The sequence below is a fragment of the Sarcophilus harrisii genome, chromosome 2 (genome assembly GCF_902635505.1).
Source record: "Sarcophilus harrisii chromosome 2, mSarHar1.11, whole genome shotgun sequence".
NCBI lineage: Eukaryota > Metazoa > Chordata > Mammalia > Dasyuromorphia > Dasyuridae > Sarcophilus > Sarcophilus harrisii.
In genome coordinates, this window is record NC_045427.1 from 115,442,033 (window position 1) to 115,465,443 (window position 23,411).

At 39.1% G+C, this 23,411-nt stretch overlaps 1 protein-coding gene across 3 annotated transcripts in view; it reads left to right on the top strand.

The window, feature by feature from the left end:
- Window positions 1–11,298: 11,298 nt before the first annotated feature.
- The window catches only part of SLC23A2 (solute carrier family 23 member 2), a 108,819-nt gene continuing 96,706 nt past the window's right edge, over window positions 11,299–23,411 (top strand). Inside the window, exons 1-2 of one of the 3 annotated variants that reach the window (XM_031950628.1) lie at window positions 11,299–11,389; window positions 22,746–22,801. The gene's annotated coding sequence lies outside the window, so the exon portion shown is untranslated. Of the gene's footprint in view, window positions 11,390–12,896; window positions 12,992–22,745; window positions 22,802–23,411 lie in introns of those variants that run through there. The other 2 variants (XM_031950629.1, XM_031950630.1) reach the window with 2 other exon arrangements.

Consider the following 23,411-nt stretch of genomic DNA (forward strand, 5'->3'; position numbering starts at 1 on the left):
ATTAGTTGCTCCATTATATATTTGTTGACTGATTGATTCAGTACATGAATGAGTGAATGAGATGGATCAGAGTTGAATCTTGAAGGATGATGTGAAGGAGAAAGAAGAGAACTAAGTTTTCTTTGACTATCACAAGCAGAGAATCCCTTCCCCCAGGTTTTGGGACTATAACACTAAATTGGCAGATGAACCTCTAGTTTTTTTCTAGATCTATGGGCTTATGCCAATTAATTTTCTTAAAGCATAGGATTGTACCTGTGGTGCTACTTTAAAACACTCCTTTCTAAAATCTTTAATATATGGATTCAGCATTTCTAATATGAGTCAATTAGAGCACACAGCAGTGGGATTTTGCCAGACTACTGGAGCATAAAAATGAATTTTGTTTTTTAACTGATATGCTTCGTGCTGTCAGAAAGTATAGAGAGTGTTATCTGTTTAGAAATTGATTTTGTGGCAGTCCTAAGAAATTCATTGTCTACTATTTTTCCCAAATATGTCTTAAGGGTGAAAGAAAACAATTTAAGAGGTCATTGTTATAGGAATTTTCTCAACTTGGAGTGTAACTAGAGAGTCTGGAGGAGAATCTTACCAACCACCTATCTTGCTAACTTGGGGGTCAAATAATTTGAATAATAAATTTGAAAAGACTTATTTCCTTACTAAGGAAGTCTGATCTAACTAGTAACACCTCTAGCTTCTTAGGGTAAGGTTGGGTTTTTATAGTTTTAAGGCTTTCTTCTAGCATATAGCCTATTAGTGGTCCTCTGCACTCTGGTAGAAAAGTAAAAGCAGAGTCAAATGTTTCAGGGGTCCTCAAACTTTTTAAATAGGGGGCCAATTCACTGTCCCTCAGACAGTTGGAGGGCCACACTATAGTAAAAACAAAAACTTTGTTTTGTGGGCCTTTAAATAAACTTCATAGCCCTGGGTGAGGGGATAATCGTCCTCAGCTGCTGCTTCTGGCCCATGGGCCGTAGTTTGAGGACCCCTGGAAATTTTAGAATTGCAAGAGATGATAAAAAGCAGGTAGGCTCTGCTGTGGGAAAATGAATTTCTCTGTTAGTAATCGCTAAGATTATGGAGGCTGCCTTCCAGAAAGATGCTGTCTGACTCAACCCATAGTTACTATAAGGAGGGGGATAAAATGAAGCCTGAGAGTTCTTGTTGACACAACCCCATAGCTCTGTTTGGTCTCAGAGGTTTCCTGATGAGGAGATGTTTCCTGTACTCAAGTATATCCTCTTCCTCCACATCATCCTACCTTGATTCTAATATTTACTACTTTTCCGTAAACATCACAAAGGCCTTAGGTCACTCTTGGATGCTGAAAGGAACTAAAAAGCAAAGAATAAAAGTAGGTAAGTACTAAGGATGAAAGTTATGGAGCACCAGATGATGTCTCATATGTCCTTTAGGCTTGTTCCATGCTATAAATTATCTCTCAAAATATTAAAGTGAGGTGGCCAGGAAATGACTACAAGTTCAATCAAATTAACTATGTCACAAACTGTTCTTGATGTCAACCACTAATCCAGTTTAAAGATGTTTAAAAATATCTGCTTGTACCAGCCACAATCCCAAGGGAAACCATATGGGAAAAGGTCCAACTATTATTTGAATCAAATACGGTGAATTCACATAAATGGGAAAGTCACAAAATCACAGAATTTACAGAGGATCTCAGTGGCCATGTAATCTAACCCAGTATATGAAAGGAAAAGCATCCTAAAACACACCCAACAAATGAGTCATCCAGCTTTTATCTTAAGATCTCTAAGGGGTTCATTCAATAAATTTTATTAAATACTTATTATACTACTAAGCATTGGGAATACAAAAGGGTTAAAAGACACTTTCTGATGTCAAAAAGCCTGAAGTTTTAATGAGGGAAATGAAAAACAAATATGTACAAAAAAGCTATAAACAGGAAATAATTAGCAGAAGGAAGGCACTAGAATTAAGAGGAGTTGAGAAAGAATTCTTGTAGAATGTAGGATTTTAGCTGGGATGGAAAAGAAGACAGAAGCCAGGAAGTGGAGAGGAGGAGGGAGAGCATTAAAGGAATGGGTGACTACCAGAGAAAAAACCCAGACATGGAGATGGAGGGTTTTGATTATAGAACAGCAAGAAAGCTATTATCACTGGATGAAAGAATACAAAAGGTATAAGAAGACTTGAAAAGGTAGGGACTTGAGAGAACATGATGAATATGTTATGAAAGGCTTTGAATACCAAAAGCAGGATTTTGTATTTCTGAAGGGTACTGGGAGCCATTAGAGTTCGTTAAACAGGGAAGAAGGAATTGACCTAGTCAATATGCATTTTAGGAAAATCTTTAGCAATTGAATGGAAGATGTATTGGAGAGTCTTGTGGCTGGTAGACTAACCAACTGAGTATTTCTGAAATCCAAGCCTGAGGGGGTGACAGTCTCTGTACCCTTTGGTGACAGTATCAGAAGAGAACAAAGCAGGTGAAATACAACTCTAAAAGCATCTTATGTGTTCCTTTTTAATAATCGGGAAGTTTCCTTCTATCAAATCTAAATTTGCTTATTTGCAATTCCTACCCATTGCTCCTGGTTCTGCCCTCTGAAACTCAACATAAAAAAACAAGACTTTAAACCTTTATCTGTGGCAGTGCTCCAGATACTTGAAAAAGTTATCTTGCTACACTTTCCTCTCTCTTCCGTCATCTCCCTTTTTTGAAATATAACCCCAATTCCTTCACCTGATCCTTGTATGACATGAACTCAGAGCCCTTCACTGTCCTGGTTACTCCCAGATGAGGTCTGATGAGGGCAAAGTACAGAAGGACTGCCACTTCTTTTACTTTCCTGGAAGCTGTGCCATTTTTAAGGAAGCTGGATAGCACATTAGGATTTTTGGCTGCCACATGACATTGCTGATTCACAGTGAATTTGCAGTCTGATAAATCCCCAGGTCTTTTTTTCAGACAAAAGAATGAAAGAAAGAAATGTTGAAAATGCAAAAAAAAAAAAAAAAAAAAGGAACACACTAATCAATTATTCAAAAACTGAAAACATTTAATTTCTTTATGAATGAAAAATAAAAGAAAAAAGTTTTTTGCTATTTAAATATACCTCCATCTTGTATTTGTGAAGGTAATTTTTATACCCAAATTTAAGACTAGTTTAAGACATTTATTTCTACTGAACTTAATCTCTAACCTATCAGGAAAATTTGAATTCTTATCAAGTGTATTAGCTATCTCATTTATATCATTTGAAAATTTGATCTCTAACCTATCAGGAAAATTTGAATTCTTATCAAGTGTATTAGCTATCTCATTTATATCATTTGAAAATTTGATAAGTATGTTGTATGTAAATCATTGATTAAAATGTTAAATAGCACAGGGCAAAGTATAGATTTCGAAAGTATTCTACTGGAGACCTACTCCCAGGAGCCACTCTTCTACCCATCCTAAGCCATGCAAAAAGATGGTCATATCCTTGATTTTGCCATTGCCCTAATATGTACCATCTCTTATGTACAAGAATTTTGAAATCCCCTTAACCAACAATAGTGTTTTGAATTTTCACTTCTCTCATAGCCCTCTCTTGCATAATCCTACCCTTTAATTATACTTGAACCTCTAGTCCCTCAACAATTCAATTCTCTCAGACCACCTTCCCTGCACTAGCCACTCTGCATCTTGATTCCTTGGGGAACCAATTCAACTTTACTATGTTCTCTCTTGAATTTCCTCCTTTATTTTATTGCCAATTATAACCAATGAAGCCTCAGTCTTGGATCATTTGCCCCTATTTGTCACTTTTGTTTCCACACACATACTATTGAGTAAATGTGGAGAAAATCACCCAAGTGAACGATTGTCCAGGTTGACTAAGTCCATTATAAATTTATATTATATAACCGCAGCCAAGCCCTCACTGCTGCTATGCAATTCTCCTGTTTCAGCTCACTAACTCTCTCCCCAGTGACTCTGGGGAAGCTTTTCTTTCCTCTTCCCTCCATAAACTTCCGTTGCTCTCTCACCTGGGAAGCTTGCTCATATTCATCTCTCATCCCTGCCCTTTGTCACTTTCTCCTTTCATCCATCTCATTACAGCCTTACTCCTTGCTCCAAGCCCTCCCCTTGTGCAAGGGGTCCCACTCCATCCTGTCTCCTCTAACAGATTGTGCTCCCTGCAGTCCCTTCTTGTCTAGAATGTAGTCCTCTCTATTGGCTCTTATCTACAAACATGCCCAAATCTCCTGTCCTGAAAAAAAAAGCCTCCCTTGATCCTTCTGTCACAACTATCATATAGAGGGAGAAGAGGAGGGCCTAGCACCCAATGAACCCTGCCGACATCTTTGATAAGAGGGAACAATTTGGAGAAGGATGAGGCAGGAGTGTTTACTAGGTAGGAGGTGAGCCAGAAGTAGTGCACTGAATACCTAGAGAGAAAAGAGTGTCCAGGAGGAGAGAAGGATGAACAATTGTAATGTTCTGGTTAGCTTTCTGGAGGTCTTTGGCCCATCCTTCATTTCAGCTGAGCAATCATCACAAGAATAGCCAGAGATAAAGTCCAAAAGTCTTTATTGTCTCCTTCACAGTCTGTCTCCTTGCCTTGGACTCCACTAGCTTTCTGGAGGTCCTTCAGTCTCAGTGGAGGAAGCAAGAGGACAGGCCAGCCAGCTCCAGTCTCCAGTCCTCTGTCTTATTTGAGTCTGTCTCCAAGTCTATTTGATCCCCTTTCTAGGTCTGACATTGACCTTCTTAAATACTCTATTACAATTAAATCCATTCATCATACTGAATATAAGCCAATCATATCATTTGCACTGAGTTAGCACCTTGTTGTAAGTATACCTCTCCAGAGTTCTGGACCATTACAATGTCACAGACTGCAAAAGAGACTGAGAAAAGACCCTTGGATTTAGCAACTAAGAGCTCATTGGTGACTTTGGGGAGAGCAGTTTTGGTGGAATGATAAGATTGAAAGTCAGATTGTTAGAAGTCAGGAGAGGAGAAAGAAGAGGCACCTATCATAAATGATCTTTTTTTTTTTAATTGTACTAAATTTGTTTTAGCTTGTTAATTTGTTTTAAATAAGTTTAATTTGTTAATAAGTATTGCTTTATGAATCATGTTGGGAGAGAAAAATCAGAGCAAAAAGGAAAAACAGAAAAAAGAAGTGCATATTTGTCTCCTTTTTCTGGATGCAGATGGCATTTTCTGTCCAAAGAATATTGGAATTGCTTTGGACATAGATGATCTTTTTAAGGAATGTGACCACAAAGGGCAGAAAGAATAAAAAGATCATAGACAGATGGAGCTCCCAAACTCACACCTCTTCAGTAACCCTTTTCCCCGAGGCCCTGCTCTTCCTCTGACTGGAGAGGATGAAGGGTGGATGTTGGAGACATCCTTCAGTTCCTCTACTTAAGGATGGATAGGGCAACTATCTCATAATTTCCTACTTGGCTGCAAGACATCATCATGTCCTAGTGCCGCTACGTAGCTTCTCCTTTCCTCACCCCAATTTTAAGAAGTATTGGGTATTTTTCAATTAAATTATGAGTTCTGAGGGTAGACATTATCTTTTGTCTCTTTTTGCATTTCCAGATTTTAGCACAGTGCCTGGCACATTATAAGTGTTTAATAAATTATTCACTGGCATAGTGGAATGGTGGCTAGAAAGGGATATTTTGATTTGGAAGTTTATAAAGATAATACTTGGAGTCATCTTCCTAATAGTTTCAGAAAGACCTGGACTAAATTTATGTATATTTTATATTTTATCTAAACTTTGCATGGCCCCTCAGGACCTAGCATAGCAGCTGTACAGAGCAAATGCTTGGTCTTTGCTGAATTGGGAAGAGAAAATAAGTATTTATATAGCATCTACTAAGTACTGGACACTGTTGCTAAGTGGGTAGTTTTTTGTTGTTTTGTTACAAATACTATCTCCTTTGATCATCTGAATTGAATGCTTAGAGATAATACTCATTGATATATCGTATTCATTAGAGCTCCAGACCTGGACTCTAGAAGACCCAAATTCAAATGCTGCCTCAAGTACTTACATACTTTGTGATCCTGTAGCAACCTCCCTGAGCCTTTGTGATGATAAAATGAGGTAATATTTTTAAAGCAACAAATTATTTTGCTAAGCTTAAAGTGCAGTACATAAATACAAGCTATTATGTAAACTTCTCCCTAGAATTAGTTTTCCATCTTTAATAGGAAATAAACACACCTAAAATTTTCTTACAAAGGGTGGCCCAAAAGTCTGTTCAATTGTAAGGCGCAAAGACTTTGGGGACATTCTGTACAGAAGCAACAAAAAGCCAGTACTCCTTTAGCAAAGGCAAGAAGAAAGCAAGTGAAACTATTTTTTGTATTGTATTATATTGTAAAAATAAAATATTCTAATGATGTACATTAGATGGTTTGCTGTGTACTCTATGCAGAAATTGCTATCCACTATATATAAAAATTAGCTTCATTTTCCTTTCATAAGAAATAATTTCAAAATATACAAATTTCTTCTCTGATGTTTTCAACATTATTTCAGTCTTTCAAGTACCTGAGAATTAGATCCCTTTCCATACTTTATTAATGCAGATAGCAGCTTCTCTTCATGCTCTACTTTCCGTGATCACATTTGGGATTTTCTTGGCAAAGATCTTGCTGTGGTTTGCCATTTCCTTCACCAGCTAATTTTGCAGATGAAGAAACTGAGGCCACGTAGTGTCTCTAATACATTGTTGGTAGAGTTGTGAATGGATCCAGCCATTTTGGAGAGCAATTTGAAACTATGCTCAAAAATTTATCAAAACTTCATACTCTTTGACCCAGCAGTGTTTCTACTGGGCTTATACCCCAAAGAGATCTTAAAGGATGGAAAGGGACCTGTATGTGTCAAAACATTTGTGGCAGATCTCTTTGTAGTGGCCAGAAACTGGAAACTGAGTGGATGTCCATCAATTGGAGAAAGGCTGAATAAATTGTGGTATATGAATGTTATGGAATATTATTGTTCTGTAAGAAATGACCAGCAGGATGAATACAGAGAGGCCTGGAGAGATTTACATGAACTGATGCTGAGTGAAATGAGCAGAACCAGGAGATCATTGTAGACAACAGCATCAATATTATATAACGATCAATTCTAATGAACGTGATTCTTTCCAGCAATGAGATGATTGAACCCAGTTCCAATGATCTTGTGATGAAGAGAGTCATTCTATACTCAGAGAGAAGACTGTGGGAATTGAATGGGGATCACAACATAACATTCTCACTCTGTTGTTCACTTGCATTTTGTTTTCTTACTCATTTGCTTTCTTTTTTGGATCTGATTTCTCTTGTGCAGCAAGAGAATTGTATAAATGTTTATACATATTGGATTTAACATATATTTGAACATGTTTAACTTATATTGAATTGCTTGCCATCTAGGGGAGAGGGTAGGGAAAAAGGAGAAAATCTGAAACGCAAGGCTGTGCAAGGGTCAGTGTTGTCAAATTATCTGTGCATATGTTTTGAAAATAAAAAGCTATATATACACACACATATACATACACATACACATACATATATATATAAAGTGTCTGAGGTCAGATAGATGAGTCTCCCTGACTCTAGGCCTGGCATTCTATCCCATCACTTAGTTGTACTCCTCTCATTAAAAAGTCTTTATTAGTTGCTATGGCTAAAAAAAAATTGTCACCTAGTGGCCAGTCTTTTGATGAGTCACTACAAATTTAGCTAGCTTGGTCTTGGGATGACAGATTGGGCCTGTACTCCAAGCTTTTCCTCTGGCTTAGTAGACCTGCCAGACCTTGCTCTCTGCTGACACAATCTTTTGGGAACCCAAGGTCACATCAGATTTAGTATAAGCCATGGAAGGAGATTTCCAATGCTTCATAAATTTAAAAAGTGACATCCCCCAAAATAAACCATTTCATTTCCTGTGTGATTCATTTTTAAAAAGTTATTTGGAAAAAGAAAATTATAGATAACAATTTGTGAATTACACAACTCCTTTCTAATTTCTTTTAAGATTCCTATAATTTTTACTTCTGTACCACACCCTTTCTAGGCACTCACCAAATGTGAACTGATGAGGTGTGTCCTAATATAATTCCATGTGTATGGAAGTGCTTAATAAAAGTTTATAATTCTGATCATGAAAACTGTTTCTTTCAAATATGGAATTTGATCATGGACAATTCCTTACCTCTCTCATAGGCCTGTTGTGAGAATTAAATAGTTAATATTGGCCAAGACAATCATTTTCAAGATGAAAAAATACTATGTAAGTGTCAATCATTAAGGATTTTTTTTTTAATGTTCCATACTCTAGTACGTTCCAACAGTCTGTATAACAGTACGTTTGTCTCTATAGCTGTGTAGAGAGGCCCACCTGCCTGGAGCATCTTAAATCTTATAATAGGTAGCTTTAAGAATTAACTTTTTTGTTCTCTCCCTACCCAGTAAACTCCCAAATATTCAATAAGTAGTAAGCACTGTTTGTTAAATTCATTAAAAATCCAGAGGAATCCCTACCCCTTCAACATATCATTTTATTATTAATCTTAATGAAAAGAACCTCCATTAGAAAGGAAATTTTAGGAAAATAAAAATTAATTCCTTATCCAAGGATTGGATTAGATCCTAATTTCTAAAATTTCCTATGGGAGACCTTATGGGGTCTTGAAATTGAATGTGTGTGGGAATGTAAAATTATGATTTATTATCAGTAAATGTTTGATTTGTATACCTATTTTATATACCTATATCCTAGGTCACGTAAAAATTTCTTGGGTAAAGAAGGATCATGAGTGGAAAAAATTGTAAGCAGCCCTGGACTAGATGACCTATACCTGTGTTCATTCCAGATTTAAATCTGTGATCGGGTGATATTTTGGCTCAAATCATGCATGGCTCATATAATGTCAACTATTAATATTATATTGAAAATTATGTATATTGTATTTGTTTTTTTTTTTTTTTAATTTTTTTTAATAGCCTTTTATTTACAGGATATATACATAGGTAATTCCACAGCATCAACAATTGCCAAACCTCTTGTTCCAATTTTTCACCTCTTACCCCCCCACCCCCTCCCCCAAATGTCAGGATGACCAGTAGATGTTAAAATATATTAAAATATAACTTAGATACACAATAAGTTGTATATTGTATTTGAAAGAGAATTCTGTATACAGACAATAACTATTAGGGGACTGTGGGCATCTCTCCTGCATATAGACCAGTGACTATTAGGGGTCTGTGGGCATCCCTTCTGCATATAGACTAGTGATTATTAAGGGTCTGTGGGCATCCTTTCTGCATATAGACTAGTGACTATTAAGGGTCTGTGGGCACCCCTTCTGCATATAGACCAGTGACTATAGGAGGGCGGGCATCCTTCTGCATATAGACCAGTGACTATTAGGGGTCTGTGGGCACCCCTTCTGCATATAGACTAGTGATTATTAAGGGTCTGTGGGCAGCCTTTCTGCATATAGACAGTGACTATTAGGGGTCTGCGGGCACCCCTTCTGCATATAGACTAGTGATTATTAAGGGTCTGTGGGCAGCCTTTCTGCATATAGACAGTGACTATTAGGGGTCTGTGGGCACCCCTTCTGCATATAGACTAGTGATTATTAAGGGTCTGTGGGCATCCTTTCTGCATATAGACCAGTGACTATTAGAAGAGGTTGGGCAGCCTTTCTGCATATAGACCAGTGACTATTAGGGGTCTGTGGGCACCCCTTCTGCATGTAGACCAGTGACTATAGGGGTGGGCATCCTTCTGCATATAGACCAGTGACTATTAGGGGTCTGTGGGCACCCCTTCTGCATATAGACTAGTGATTATTAAGGGTCTGTGGGCAGCCTTTCTGCATATAGACAGTGACTATTAGGGGTCTGCGGGCACCCCTTCTGCATATAGACTAGTGATTATTAAGGGTCTAGGGCACCTTCTGCATATAGACTAGTGATTATTAAGGGTCTCGGGCACCCTTCTGTATAGACTAGTGATTATTAAGGGTCTGTGGGCCTTTCTATATAGACAGTGACTATTAGGGGTCTGCGGGCCCCTTCTGCATATAGACTAGTGATTATTAAGGGTCTGTGGGCAGCCTTTTCTGCATATAGACAGGACTATTAGGGTCTTGGGCACCCTTCTGCATATAGACTAGTATTATTAGGTCTGGGACCCTTCTGCATATAGACTAGTGATTATAAGGGTCTATGGCACCCCTTCTGCATATAGACTAGTGATTATTAAGGGTCTGTGGGCAGCCTTTCTGCATATAGACAGTGACTATTAGGGGTCTGCGGGCACCCCTTCTGCATATAGACTAGTGATTATTAAGGGTCTGTGGGCAGCCTTTCTGCATATAGACAGTGACTATTAGGGGTCTGCGGGCACCCCTTCTGCATATAGACTAGTGATTATTAAGGGTCTGCGGGCACCCCTTCTGCATATAGACTAGTGATTATTAAGGGTCTGCGGGCACCCCTTCTGCATATAGACTAGTGATTATTAAGGGTCTGTGGGCAGCCTTTCTGCATATAGACAGTGACTATTAGGGGTCTGCGGGCACCCCAGGTGGTTGCATTATTTTTAGGAATTCCTTCGGTCCACAGCCTGGCAGGTGTACAGGCAAAGCAAATTTAAATTTAGCAGTGGCAGCCCTCCTCAGAAGGGGAATGCAGAAGGAGGATTTGGGGAAGACGGGATGGTAAGACTGAGGAGATTTAATTAGGATCCGTTCAAAGAAGGGGAGAGACTCTCCCTGAGCTCCCGCTTTCAATGTTTAGGGGTGGAAAACCAGGGCTGGGACACGTTGGGGGGCGAGGGGCACGGAGACGGGGAGTCAGGAATCTGCCCCCCCAGCCAGTTTTCTTTTTGCAAGCGCAGGGCTCGGTTCGTTCGGGTAGGAAGGTTAGGAAAGGGCTGGACCGCAGGAAGACCAGCGCGAGGAGGGCACTGGGGGGCAGGAAGGGCCCTGAGGAGGGGGGGGGCGAAGGTAGGCGCGAGGGGAGGGGCGGGGCGGGGCGGGGGGGGGGGGGGGGGGGGGGGGGGGAGGGGGTGGTGTCGCGGGGGGGGCGTAGGACGGAGGGGGGCGGGGGGAGTGGGAGGCCGCGGCGGCGGCGGCGGCGGCAGGGGGAGGGCTGGGGGGTTTGGCTTCCCCGCGGCCTCCCCCGCCTCCTGCCCTCCCCTCGGCGGCGCCATTTTGCAGGCGGCAGCGGCACGGCAGCGGCGGCAGCAGCAGCAGCGGCGGCGGCAACTGGAGGCGGCGGAGGTGGCGCGAGAGCGGGAGCAGGTTGAGGCGGCGACGCGGCCCCGGCTCCGGGAGAGGCAGCGGCGCGGCCTCGGGCAGCCCGGCCCAGGTGAGAGCGAGCGCGGCGACCCCGGGCGGGGCGGGACCGGAGCGCGAGCCGGGCCGCCCCGCCCCCGCCTCCGACCCGAGACCCCCTCCCCGCGCGCGGCCTGCCCGGGTGTTGGCAGTCGGGACCCCGGGTAGAGAATCCCCCTCCTCCTCGCCGCTTCGGCAGCCCGTCCCTGGGGCGGCGCTTAGAAAGCGCCTACTAAGTGCCCGCGCTGTTCGGCGCCGAGGGTCCCCGGGCTGAAGTGGAACAATGCCTGCCCGCAAGCAGCTTAGCCCCCGCCCCGCGCTCCATCCGCCGGAGGTCAGGACCCCCGCAGCCTTGGTCTTCCGGGGTTGTGGATTCTCCTCCTGGGCATCCTCTGGCTCCCGCTCCCTTCATCCCTCCTCCGCATCCTGGGATGCCGGGGCCCCGCTCCGGGCTTCAAGTGCATCCCGAGCCCACCCTCCCCCCTGCGGTGCTTATCCTCCCCCGGCTCGGGCGCACTTGGGACACGGAGGTCCCCTTCCCTGCCCCCAAGTGTCTTGTCCCCTGCCCTCAAATGGGTGCCGAGGCGCCCCGCTCCGGGGCTTGCCGCGGTCCGCTTCTCGACGTGCGGTCAGGTGCTCTTGAGCCTGGCGGGTCCCTCCCTCCTTCACGTGCGCCCGAGCCCCCTTCCTGTCTGTCCTCATCCTTCGGGGCTCCGGCCCTCCCCCCGTCCCCGGAGACACCCGTGCGCCCTGCCTCGGAACTAGGGCCCTCCCCGCTGCTTCTGTCCTCGGCTCACCCGGGCCGCCTTCCCCCGCAGCCCTCCCGGGCTCTGCGCCCCGCAGCCCTCTCCCCTCCCCTCGCCAGCGTCCGGGCGCCTTGTCCTCCTGCCCGGCTCTGCTTCCGTCTCCTCGCCCTCCGGAGCCGGCCTCCCGCGCTGCTGCTGCTGCATTATGCCGTCACCCCGGCCCCCTCCCCCGCAGGGGCGAGGGGGGGACCCGACCGGGATGTCGCATCCCCCCGCCGCCACCCCGGCTCCATGGCCCGCTTGCCCGGCGGCACTTCCAGCCTCTCCTCCGAAGTGCTCAGCCCTGTTCCCTTTGCCTCCGTCCCCCGTCAGCCCTCGTTTCTCCTCCCGCGTCCCCATCTTAGCCGGCTGATCTTTCAAAAGCCACTCACTCAGGGTGACGCCTGGCAGCTTGCTCATTCATGCCTCTCACCACCCAGTTCTGGCCTTTTTTTTAAAAAAAGGTTCTTTCCCTGGGTGTGCTATCTGCTTCCACAGCCCTTGGGTCTGTCTGATAACGGGAAAACCTCAGCAGCTACGCGCGCTGGCTGACCAGCGTGGCTCTCCACGGGCAAGGGGAAATGAGGTCCCTTTTTGTGTCCCTCAGGCTCCGCTATCCCTTTTCCATTGGCAAAAATTCTCCGAGGGATGCTTAGTCACCTGCTGTTTCCTTCTCACACGCGTATCTAGTCCAGTTTACCTCGAAGAGGGGGACGCTGAGCTTGTGCAGGTGATACTTGCTTGTCACAGTATTCAAGTTTATGGACAAGGAGGGCGGCTTCGAGTTTTCATTTTTCAGATCCAAAGACCAGACCTTCATGTATATTTGAGTGAGAATCTAAATGTTGCAGGTAATTGATGCAAAGGGAAGAGCCATTTACTTCCTTGTTAGGAGACTTGCACAGAGCACAGGAGGCTCGTCTTGTGGATTGAACTAGGAATCTCAAAAATCCCCTTCCAGCTGCAGCGTATACTCAAGGGGAGGCAACGAAGGCAAAGAGATGTTATAGAAGGTTGGGCTTCAAATTGTGTTTTTGACCTGTGCTGTGACCTTGTGCAAGTCCCAGTGAGCCTTAGTTTCCTCATTGGTGAAATGTTGATAATTGACTAGTACTAATTCATTCATAGGGGTTGTTGGGAAAAGCAAATAAGCATGTAAATAGTACTTTGTAAAGCTTATGTTTCACAAAGATTGATCTTTTGAAATGTGTCTTTTGTTCTTTGCATTGATTAACCCATAGGACTAAAAGCTCTGTCCCCTTGTTTCTTAGTCTCACATAATAAATTTTAGGGGAGGTACTTATTTGAGTATACCACATATAACTAATGGGAAAGCTAGACTATGTGGTGAAGTAGAAAATAAGTGTTAAATTTATATAGAGGGAAATGATCATTAAGAAATTTTTGAGCCAGAGTATTTCTAGTAGATGCCAAGAGCTTGGTGCATTTGCAGTAGAGATTTTTTTGTTCTCATTGAATTGTAATGGAAGGGGACAGATACTATTATTGTACAATTCAATTTAACAAACAAATTAAGCACATTTTTATGTGCTGGGGATATAAAGACAAAAATAAACCACAGGGCCTGCCCTAAAGGACCTTAGTAAATTGACCCAAGCTCTTTTACTTAGTTGCTTCTAGAAATAAATGCCTTACCCCTCCATCTTACCTTATTAAATCATTGATACTTTTTTAGATGCCAGTAGGCAGGCACAAAGCACCTGTAGCATCTGTATAGTCTCTTAGTGGAGCTATTTGTTTAGAATAAAAGCATGTCAAGAAAGTTTTGTCAACTTAATTATAGAATAGACCCCAAGAAATGAAAGGAATTGCCCTTCAACATTCCTGACAGGTGGTCATCTAATTTGTTTTTCTTAAACATTTCTAATCATGGAGGAATTCAATATAGCTCATTTTAATTTTTGGTTATCTTAAACTGTGAATTCTTTAAATTGAGCGGATACCATCTATTTCCAGCAAATTATTCTCTTTGGAACTACATAGACTAACTTTTTGAATATTTGAGAATAGCATTCATTTTACCTCTAAATCTCCTCTGGACTAAAGCATATTAGTTACTTTAGTATTTCTCATAAACTGTGATTTCCAAACATGTCTTAAGAAGTGATCCCTAGGACATTGATTCATTGTTGGTGGAGTTGTGAACGAATCCAACCATTTTGGAGAATAGTTTGGAACTATGCTCAAAAAGTTATCAAACTGTGCATACCCTTTGATCCAGCAGTGTTACTACTGGGATTATATCCCAAAGAGATTATAAAGAAGGGAAAGGGACCTGTATGTGCACGAATGTTTGTGGCAGCCCTTTTTGTAGTGGCTAGAAACTGGAAACTGAATGGATGTCCATCAGTTGGAGAATGGCTGAATAAATTGTGGTATATGAAAATTATGGAATATTACTGTTCTGTAAGAAATGACCAACAGGATGATTTCAGAAAGGCCTGGAGAGACTTACACGAACTGATGCTAAGTGAAATGAGCAGGACCAGGAGATCATTATATACTTCAACAACAATACTAGATGATGACTAGTCCTGATGGATCAGGCCATCCTCAGCAACAAGATCAACCAAATCATTTCTAATGGAGCAGTAATGAACTGAACTAACTATACCCAGAAAAAGAACTCTGGGAGATGATTAAAAACCATTACATTGAATTCCCAGTCCCTATATTTATGCACACCTGCATCTTTGATTTCCTTCACAAGCTAATTGTACAATAATTCAGAGTCTGATTCTTTTTGTACAGCAAAATAATGTTTTGGTCATGTATACTTATTGTGTATCTAAGTTATATTTTAATATATTTAACATCTACTGGTCATCCTGCCATTTAGGGAGGGGGTGGGGGGGGTAAGAGGTGAAAAATTGGAACAAGAGGTTTGGCAATTGTTAATGCTGTAAAGTTACCATGTATATATCCTGTAAATTAAAGGCTATTAAATAAAAAAAAAAAAAAAAAAAAAAAAGAAGTGATCCCTAGAATGAATATATTCTAGGTGTGGTTTGACCAGATGGGGCTTTTTTATCGTGGACTGTGAACCTCTATTAAAATAACTTAGGATCTTATTAACTTGACAACTGACTATTGGAGTCATTGTTCCAAACAGTTTTCTTTGTCAAAACTGGTATGGATTTCTTCTGATATCTTGAGATTGCTGATCAAGTTTCTCTGCCTGGTGCATGTGGGGATTTTTTAAATAACTGTATTAGAGACCTTTTCATCTTGTGCTTTCTTTCAAATAGAGTCTAAGCAGTTTAAATGTTTTCTGACTGCCTGACTCATTTAAGCTGAATTTAATTATATTAGAATTGTTTCAAGAAATTCTTTTGAAAGTGGAAAGTTCTAATCTGCTGTACTCAAAAGTTCTGAGGGATTTTGTTTTGCTGTACTCATCCAGTACTGTCAGGCTTTGTGTCTGTCTGGCAATGTATGTATTCAGTTTTTTATACAAAAGCTGAAATCCTAAATGGCAACCGAATCCTGTTCTCATTTTCTTGAAAGATCAGGCCAGGAGTCTTTCTTTACAAAATGATTTAACGAAAGATCTTGCTATTGAATGAGTTGAAAAGTCAATAACAGTACAATAATACCTTAAGTTTGTATGGTACTTTTCAAAGTCCTTTCATATAATTTCTCATTTTAGTCTCGGAGGTTTTACAAATGATATTTTAGAATGGCAACATGATTTGATAGAGGAGTCAGAAGGATTTGGTTAACTTCTTTCTTTTTACTAGTTTGGACAAGACAGGTCACCTTTTGCTACCTTAGCTTTTCTGCATACCTCTAAGTAGCCAAACTGGAAGTTTCCCATCCCATCTAAATCACAATTGTAGACCCTATCCTACTTCCTCTACATATGTATACATATCAGGTAGTTCCTAATTTTTGTAAAGTTTGTTATCAAACTCCTTTTTCCTCCTTCAGCCTCCAAAAGAAGGAAAAAAGTTTTCATACTTTTTTCATACATAAACACTAAAGTTCATTTTCATTCTTTTTTCTTGTTTCTTTAGTGCTCTTAGTTCTAGAAGTCAGGTCTTTGGTATTGAACATTCTCATGCTATTACAAAATAAGCTATTTATATTTTTGATTATAATTTCTACATTTAATTTAATGTACATTTATAATCTGTACATTTAATTCTTTGTTTCCTTTTAACTCCCCCTTTGCTTTTTTCCCCTTTAGCATTTTCCCTCAGCCATTTCCACGTTTCACACTGTATGCTGCTCTTCCCTCATATATATTCATACCTTGAAAAGCTTCTTAGTACTCTTCATATCATGAACTTGTTTTTTCCTTTCCTTTATTTTTCTAGGTTTTTTTTCTTGGACCTTGGGCACAGCAACTTTCTCTAATGCAGATCTACTTTGTTTTCTTTTCTTATCTGGCTGTATTCTCCCCTAAATTTATATTTACTTACATGCCTGCTTATCATTAAGATGCTTGTCAGATTCATTATTGTAAGAGAATTGACCTTGCAGTCAGTAAGACCTGGGTTCAAATACTACATTAGACTCATAATGACTCTGGGACTTGGGGCAAGTCACATAGGAGAGGTCTCTCTAGGCAGCTCTTCAAGAATGGAGTTTTTGAGGTGTGCTGTTCTCTGCCCTTTTTCAAAGGGATAGATAGCACAGTGATTGTATTTTGATGTCTTGAACTTGCTTATGAATGGGATTTAAATGAGGTAAAAGTTGCAAGAAGTCTTCAGTCTCACTGTTCCAGAGACTTTGAGATCCAGTGGCACAATAAGTCCAGGCTTATGGCTGTGGCCCAGGTAATGGATAGCCTTGGTGTTTTTGATGTCTGATTAACCTCTAAGGGGCCAGTTCCTGGCTCAGTGGCCTCCAGGGCTGCCTATTCCACTAGAGAAAGTCTTTGGCTTGAGGTAGACCCTTCCTAACTCACCCAAAACTTTGAGGCTCATGGTGAAGCCCATGAGCTATGAAGGGAGGTTTTACTCAGGCATAGCTGCTGCCCATGCTACAGCTTCTTGAAGCCTCAGGTGAGAGTTCGGTGAAAGGTGGATACCAAAGGTGCATGAGCAGCCCTGAAAGGGGCTTGGCAAGCTCACACCAGAGTTGCTAGTCCTCCCAAACATCCCATGTGCCCCAATACTAAGATTGGTAGAGATCTCTTACCTGAGAGTTCTCCGTATTACTAAAATCACAGGTCTAGTCCCTACACTTCACCCTTCATCCATGGCCACTTTTGTTTCCTAATCACTCGTTCATTTATAATCTGTCATTTTTGTTACTTTCTCCACAATCCTTTTTGGTATTCTTATTTATCATCTTCTCTTTTTAAAGCCCCAATTGGCTTTCCTTTATTTGAGGTATATGTTATAAGCCTGTTTTTATTTTATCCTTCATTTTGGATTCTAGAAACTGGCTGGGGCTATGACTGCCTTTGCTCTGTTGTACCATACTCTTGAGAAATTGGATGCTATGTCTTTTCCTAGGCAGGATTCAGTACTAGGTCCTTGTCCTCTACACCTGAAACCTTGGACATTGTCTGTTTGGCTTGTTTGTGCCTGTTCACTGTAAAACTACAACTCCTTCCCATCCCTAAATGAAAAAAGTGCCTGGCCTGTTGGGAGTCCTCCTGTCCAAGCAATTTTGTCTCAGTCTTCTAATTCCAAGTCAGTCTCCAACTTTTTCTAGGATTTCCAGAAGTCTGGCTGCTATGCCATTGGTTCTTTTTTTTTTTTTTTTTTAATTTAATAGCCTTTTATTTACAGGATATATACATTCCACAGCATTAAAATTCCAAACCTCTTGTTCCAATTTTCACCTTTCCCCCACCCCTCCCTAGATGGGGATGACCAGTAGATGTTAAATATATTAAAATATAAATTGAACATAATAAGTATACATGACCAAACGTTATTTTGCTGTACAAAAAGAATCAACTCTGAAATATTGTACAATTACTTGGGAAATCAAAAATCAGGTGGGTAAAAAGGGATTGAATTCAATTAATGTTTTAGTCATGAGTTCTTTCTCTGGGGTGGCTAGTTCAGTTCATTACTGCTCCATTAGAAATGATTTGGTTGATCTAGATTTTGGGATGGCCTGGTCCATGAACTGATAATCATATAGTATTGTTGTTGAAATATATAAAAGATCTCTTGGCCCTGCATTTATCAGCATCAGTTGGTAAGTCTCTCAGGCCTTTCTGAAATTTTTTGGTCATTTCTTACAGAACAGTAATATTCCTAATATTCATATACCAAATTTATTAGCCATTCTCCAATGTGACATCTGTTCAGTTTCAGTTTTTACCACTCGAAAAGGGCTGCCACCAACATTAGACATACAGGTCCCTTTCCTTCTTTATAATCTCTTTGGGATATAATCCCATAGAAACTCTGGATCAAATTCGGTTTTGATAACTTTTTGAGCATAGTTCAAACTACTCCCAAAATGGTTGGATTGTTCACAACTCCACCAACAATGCATCAATGCCCAGTTTTTCCCCATCCCCTCCAACAATTTTTTTTTCCCTTCTCTTAGCCAATCGGGTTTAGTTTATCTTAAGTTGTCTTAATTTGCATTTCTCTAATTAATTTGACTTGGAGCATCTTTTCATATGACTAGAAATGTTTCAATTTCTTCATCGGTTGTCTTTCATATCCTTTGTTTTTTCAATTGGAGAATGGCGATTTTTATAAATTGATTAATTCTCTATATATTTTGGAAATGGGTTTATCAGAACCTTTGTGTAAAATATTTTTTCCCAGTTTATTGCTTCCCTTCTAATCTTTTGCATTAGTTTTGTTTGTACAAAAACTTTTCAGTTTATATAATCGAAATTTTCTATTTTGTGATCATTGATCTCTAGTTCTCTTTGGTCATAAGACCTTCCCCTTCCACAGGTCTGAGGGTAAACTATCCTGTGTTCCTCTAATTTATTTAATTTCATTCTTTTCCCTGGTCATAACCCATTTTGACCTTATCTTGGTGTCCGGTGTTAAGTATGGATCAATCCTAGTTTCTGCCATTGGTTTAATTTTCCCAGCAATTTTTATCAAACAAGTAAGTTCTTATCCCAAAAGCTGGGTCTTTGGGTTTGTCAAAACTAGGTTGCTATTTTTGACTGTTTTTCCCGAACCTAATTATTCCACTGATAACTAATCTATTCCTTAAATGCAAATAGTTTTGGTAACTGCTGCTCTCTAATATAATTTAGATCTGGTACAGCTAAAACACCTTCATTTTTTTTTTTCATTAATTCCTTAAATTCGACCTTTTGTTTTCCATATGAACTTTTTTGTTATTTTTTCTAGGTCATTAAAATGTTTTTTGGGGACTCTGATTGGTATTTAAATAAATGATTAGTTTAGGTATTTTTTATTATATTTGCCTATCCAAGGCATTTAATATTTTCAATTGGTTAGATCAGACTTAATTTGTGTGAAAAGTGGTCTAATTTTCTCATAAAGTTTTGATTTTCCCTTGAGATGGTTCTAAATATTTTTATATTATCAGTAGTTACTTTAAATGATTTCTCTTTGTAATTCTGACTGTTGGATTTTGTTAGTGATATATAAGAATGCTGATGACTTATGTGGGTTTATTTTATAACCAGCAACTTTTATGCCATTGGTTCTTGAAGAGAATCTACATGACAAAGTTTTATTTGGAGCTACATATTTCTATTGTATTGAAGAGGTTTCTGTAGAGGACATGGCTACTTCTCCTTAGTGGTGGAGCATCTTCTGATTTTCAGTGCTGTGGAAAATGTTTCTAGTTTAGAGTTTAGAGGACCCAAATTTGAGTCTCCATGCTGTCATTGTAGTGTGACTTTGGGCAACTTGGTTTCCCTTCTCTAGGGCTGTTTTCTCTTTTGTGCAAGATAACTTTTAAGTTTACTTCTACCTCCAAACCTATGATTCCAGATCTGTCCATCTCACTTTACTTTCTCATTTAATTCTTAAAACTTATGATGTTATAAGGGCAAAAATTATCTCCTATACAGGTAAGAAAATTGAGACCCAGAAGATCAAAATGATTTACCCAAAATTATGCAGCTAGTATTTGCTCCTTGTTTTTTTATAGAGGATCTTCAAATTTTTTTTCATGTGCTTTGTGTCATGTGATCCTTCTGAAATAAAAGAGTACTAGAAGTCAGCAGTGGTAATGGTGGTGGCAATTAAAAATGATAATAGACTGCAAGAAGCAATTATTCCTGCTAGACTGTAAGCTATTTGAAAGTAGGGACCAATATATATCATGCTTGTATGTAGTTGAGGTAGTTAATGAGCATTTTTTCCCCCAGCTCTATGAAATAGGTAGATATAGCAAATATTAATAAAACTCACTTCCTCTATTATAAAGAATAGATACTAAACTAGAGCACAGAAAAGCTAAGTGAATCTTTAGTGGATGGCAGAATTAATTCCAGTTCAGGTTTCAGTTCTCTTTACTACAACATACAGTTTTATGATGTCAGTTTTTTGAGAGGAATTCAATCCTCCAGGAACCCTGTTCTCTTTAAAAGAATTCACTGCTTTTGTTTAACTGAGTGTTTTTACATCATTGAATTATTTGAATTTTTATATTAGTCATTGAGTTTTGGGTTTGGTAGTGTAGAAAAAAAATAACCTTGTAATTCTTATCTGTAGAAATTTATGTAATTAAGATGCAATTTGCAGGCAAATGAAAATTTAATAATATTGTTAATAACTAATACTTTAATTCAAAAATCTTTGATAGTAAGCTTCCCAGAGTTACTAAGGTCAGAAATTTCATCACCTTGTGCCCTGCCTGCTCATGATCAACAGTATCTAACTTAGCTATTTGGTACACAAATAACACATGTATCTGATCCATCACCAATCCTGGCCATATTAAGAAAGGGGAAATGTTCAATATTTTATGCTATTTTTGACCTTTGTTTTCTTCTACCATATCTCTCCCTTATTATATCTATTTCTATAGTTTCAGAGAGTTCTGAATGTATCTTCATTTCTAAATATATTTTGTCTCTAACCAGAGAGCCATACCTTGTAAAATTAATAAAGCAAATAATATTACCTTACTAAAAATTCAGTTCATTTCAACAAATATCAAACATCTATCACTATGTTAGTATAAAAAGCAATGTTTGCTTTTAAGGAGCTTATGTTCTATTTGGGGATGGAAAACATGCCTATTGTGTAATTTTAAGCTAACAGAAGGGATAATTTTATTGTGAAATATCATTTCTATTTCTTATATATATAATTCACTTCTTACCTATCCTATCTTTTAAAATAATTATTTTGGGGGCTATACTTTAAATTCCAAACTATCTCTCTCCTTCCCTTCCCTCCCACATTAGAGAGTACTATTTGACCTAGAGGCTATCATTTCACAAAGGTAGGGGTGTGTGTGTGTGGGTGTGGGTGTGTGTGTCCATATTATACATGCTTCTATTTATCACTTCCCTTCTTTAAGGATGGATAACATCTTCCTTTATATATCCTTTATAATTAATTTAAATATTTATAATACTCAGAATAGTTTAGTTGTTTATTTATTCTTTGAACAATATTTCTGATACTGTATCAAACATTCTCTTGGTTCTGCTTATTTCCCTCTTCATTATTTCATGCAAGTGTTTCCATGTTTTTCTAAAATCAACTTGTTCATCATTTCTTAACAGTATGGTGGTATACCATCCCAATCTTATACCACAATTTGTTTAGCCATTACCCAAATGATGACCTTTCCTCAATTTCCAGTTCTTTGTCAACACAAGAGGCTTTCCTGATCACTCTTGGGAAACAGACCTAATAGTGGTATTGCTACCCTACATGTTTTTGAAGCAGCTGGATGACATTAAATAGGAATCGGGAAGGTTTACTAAATTCTAATTCTGCCTAGACTAATTCAGGCTTGCATTATTAGCTGTGTGTAACTGAGCAAGTAGCTTATTCTCTCTCAGTCTCAGTTTTCTCATCTCTAAAACAGATAATAGTACCTTATCTCATAAGATTGTTGGAAAGTTAAAGGTTTTGGAATAAGAAGGCATATTTTTCATATCCTTTGTTTAGAGTAATCTATTTGGATTTTTCTTTTCCTTTTTTCACTTGCTGACACAATAGTAGTAGACTATATTTTTATGGTCTCACCAAAGAAATTTATTTTCTTTACTCTTGGTTTCATTAGAACGTAACTTTGTCATTTTTCTCTGCTCAGGAACACATTTGAAAAATATAAAAGCTTTTGGAAGATAGAGATTGTATGATTTGAGAACCATTTTATGATATTACTCCTTATGAATATTTGTTCATGACTTTTTTCCCCCAGTAGTATGAGGAATAGTTGAGCAGATTATGTAGAAAGCTTATGGCTCTTCTAGTGACTAGTCATTTGGGGAATTTAAGATACTGGATAAAAATCAGCTTTCAAAAGCTCTTTGATGGAAAAGTGATTTATTTTGGCCTCTTCCATTATAGGAATTAGAAGGGATTGAATTGACAAGGGTATATTTTCATTTCATTGAAAACCTATATGTATGAAATTTTTTATATAATATTTATTAAGAAATAAGGAACTTGAAATACCAAAAAATAAATGTTTTGTTTTTCTTAGACACTGCAAGAAGAGGAAAACAGAACATAGAGCTGTGCTTCATGATGTAGTAGAAGGTAGGATGCAAATTAATTCTCTGAATCAAAAAAATTTTTGTTTGTCCAAAATGCAGTTTTATTAATATAATTTTTTCATGAAGCTTTATTTACATGCAGAAAGTACATGAAAATATTTAATAGTACATCTGTTCCATATGAATCTTTTCTCAAAGGTTTGGATATAAGACTGTAACTTTTTATTACTTAAACTTGAGAGTATTAAAGGACATGTCTCTAATTTTAAGAGATTAAAAAATAAGCCAACTGTTGTTATTTTTTATTTTTGAAAAAGTGGATTTTGTCATTTTTCACAATTGTTCTTTTTTTCAAGGAAATATATACATTTTATGAAGTTTTAATAAATATATTTACATTTTATAAATTATATTTTTATAAATTTTATATATTAGGACAGATTATTTTTAATAATTATTGACATCTTTTGTTTTTACCATCATCTACCTTTTATATTTCCTACTGTATTATTCTCCCACCTCTTTCCAGGAAACTATGAACAGATAGTAACAAATTGAATTTTATAAATGTTCATATTCAAAGCTTTTCTTCTTTCTGGGCTTTTAACATTTAACACAGTCACCACAGTCATACAACACATTATAAATTGAGA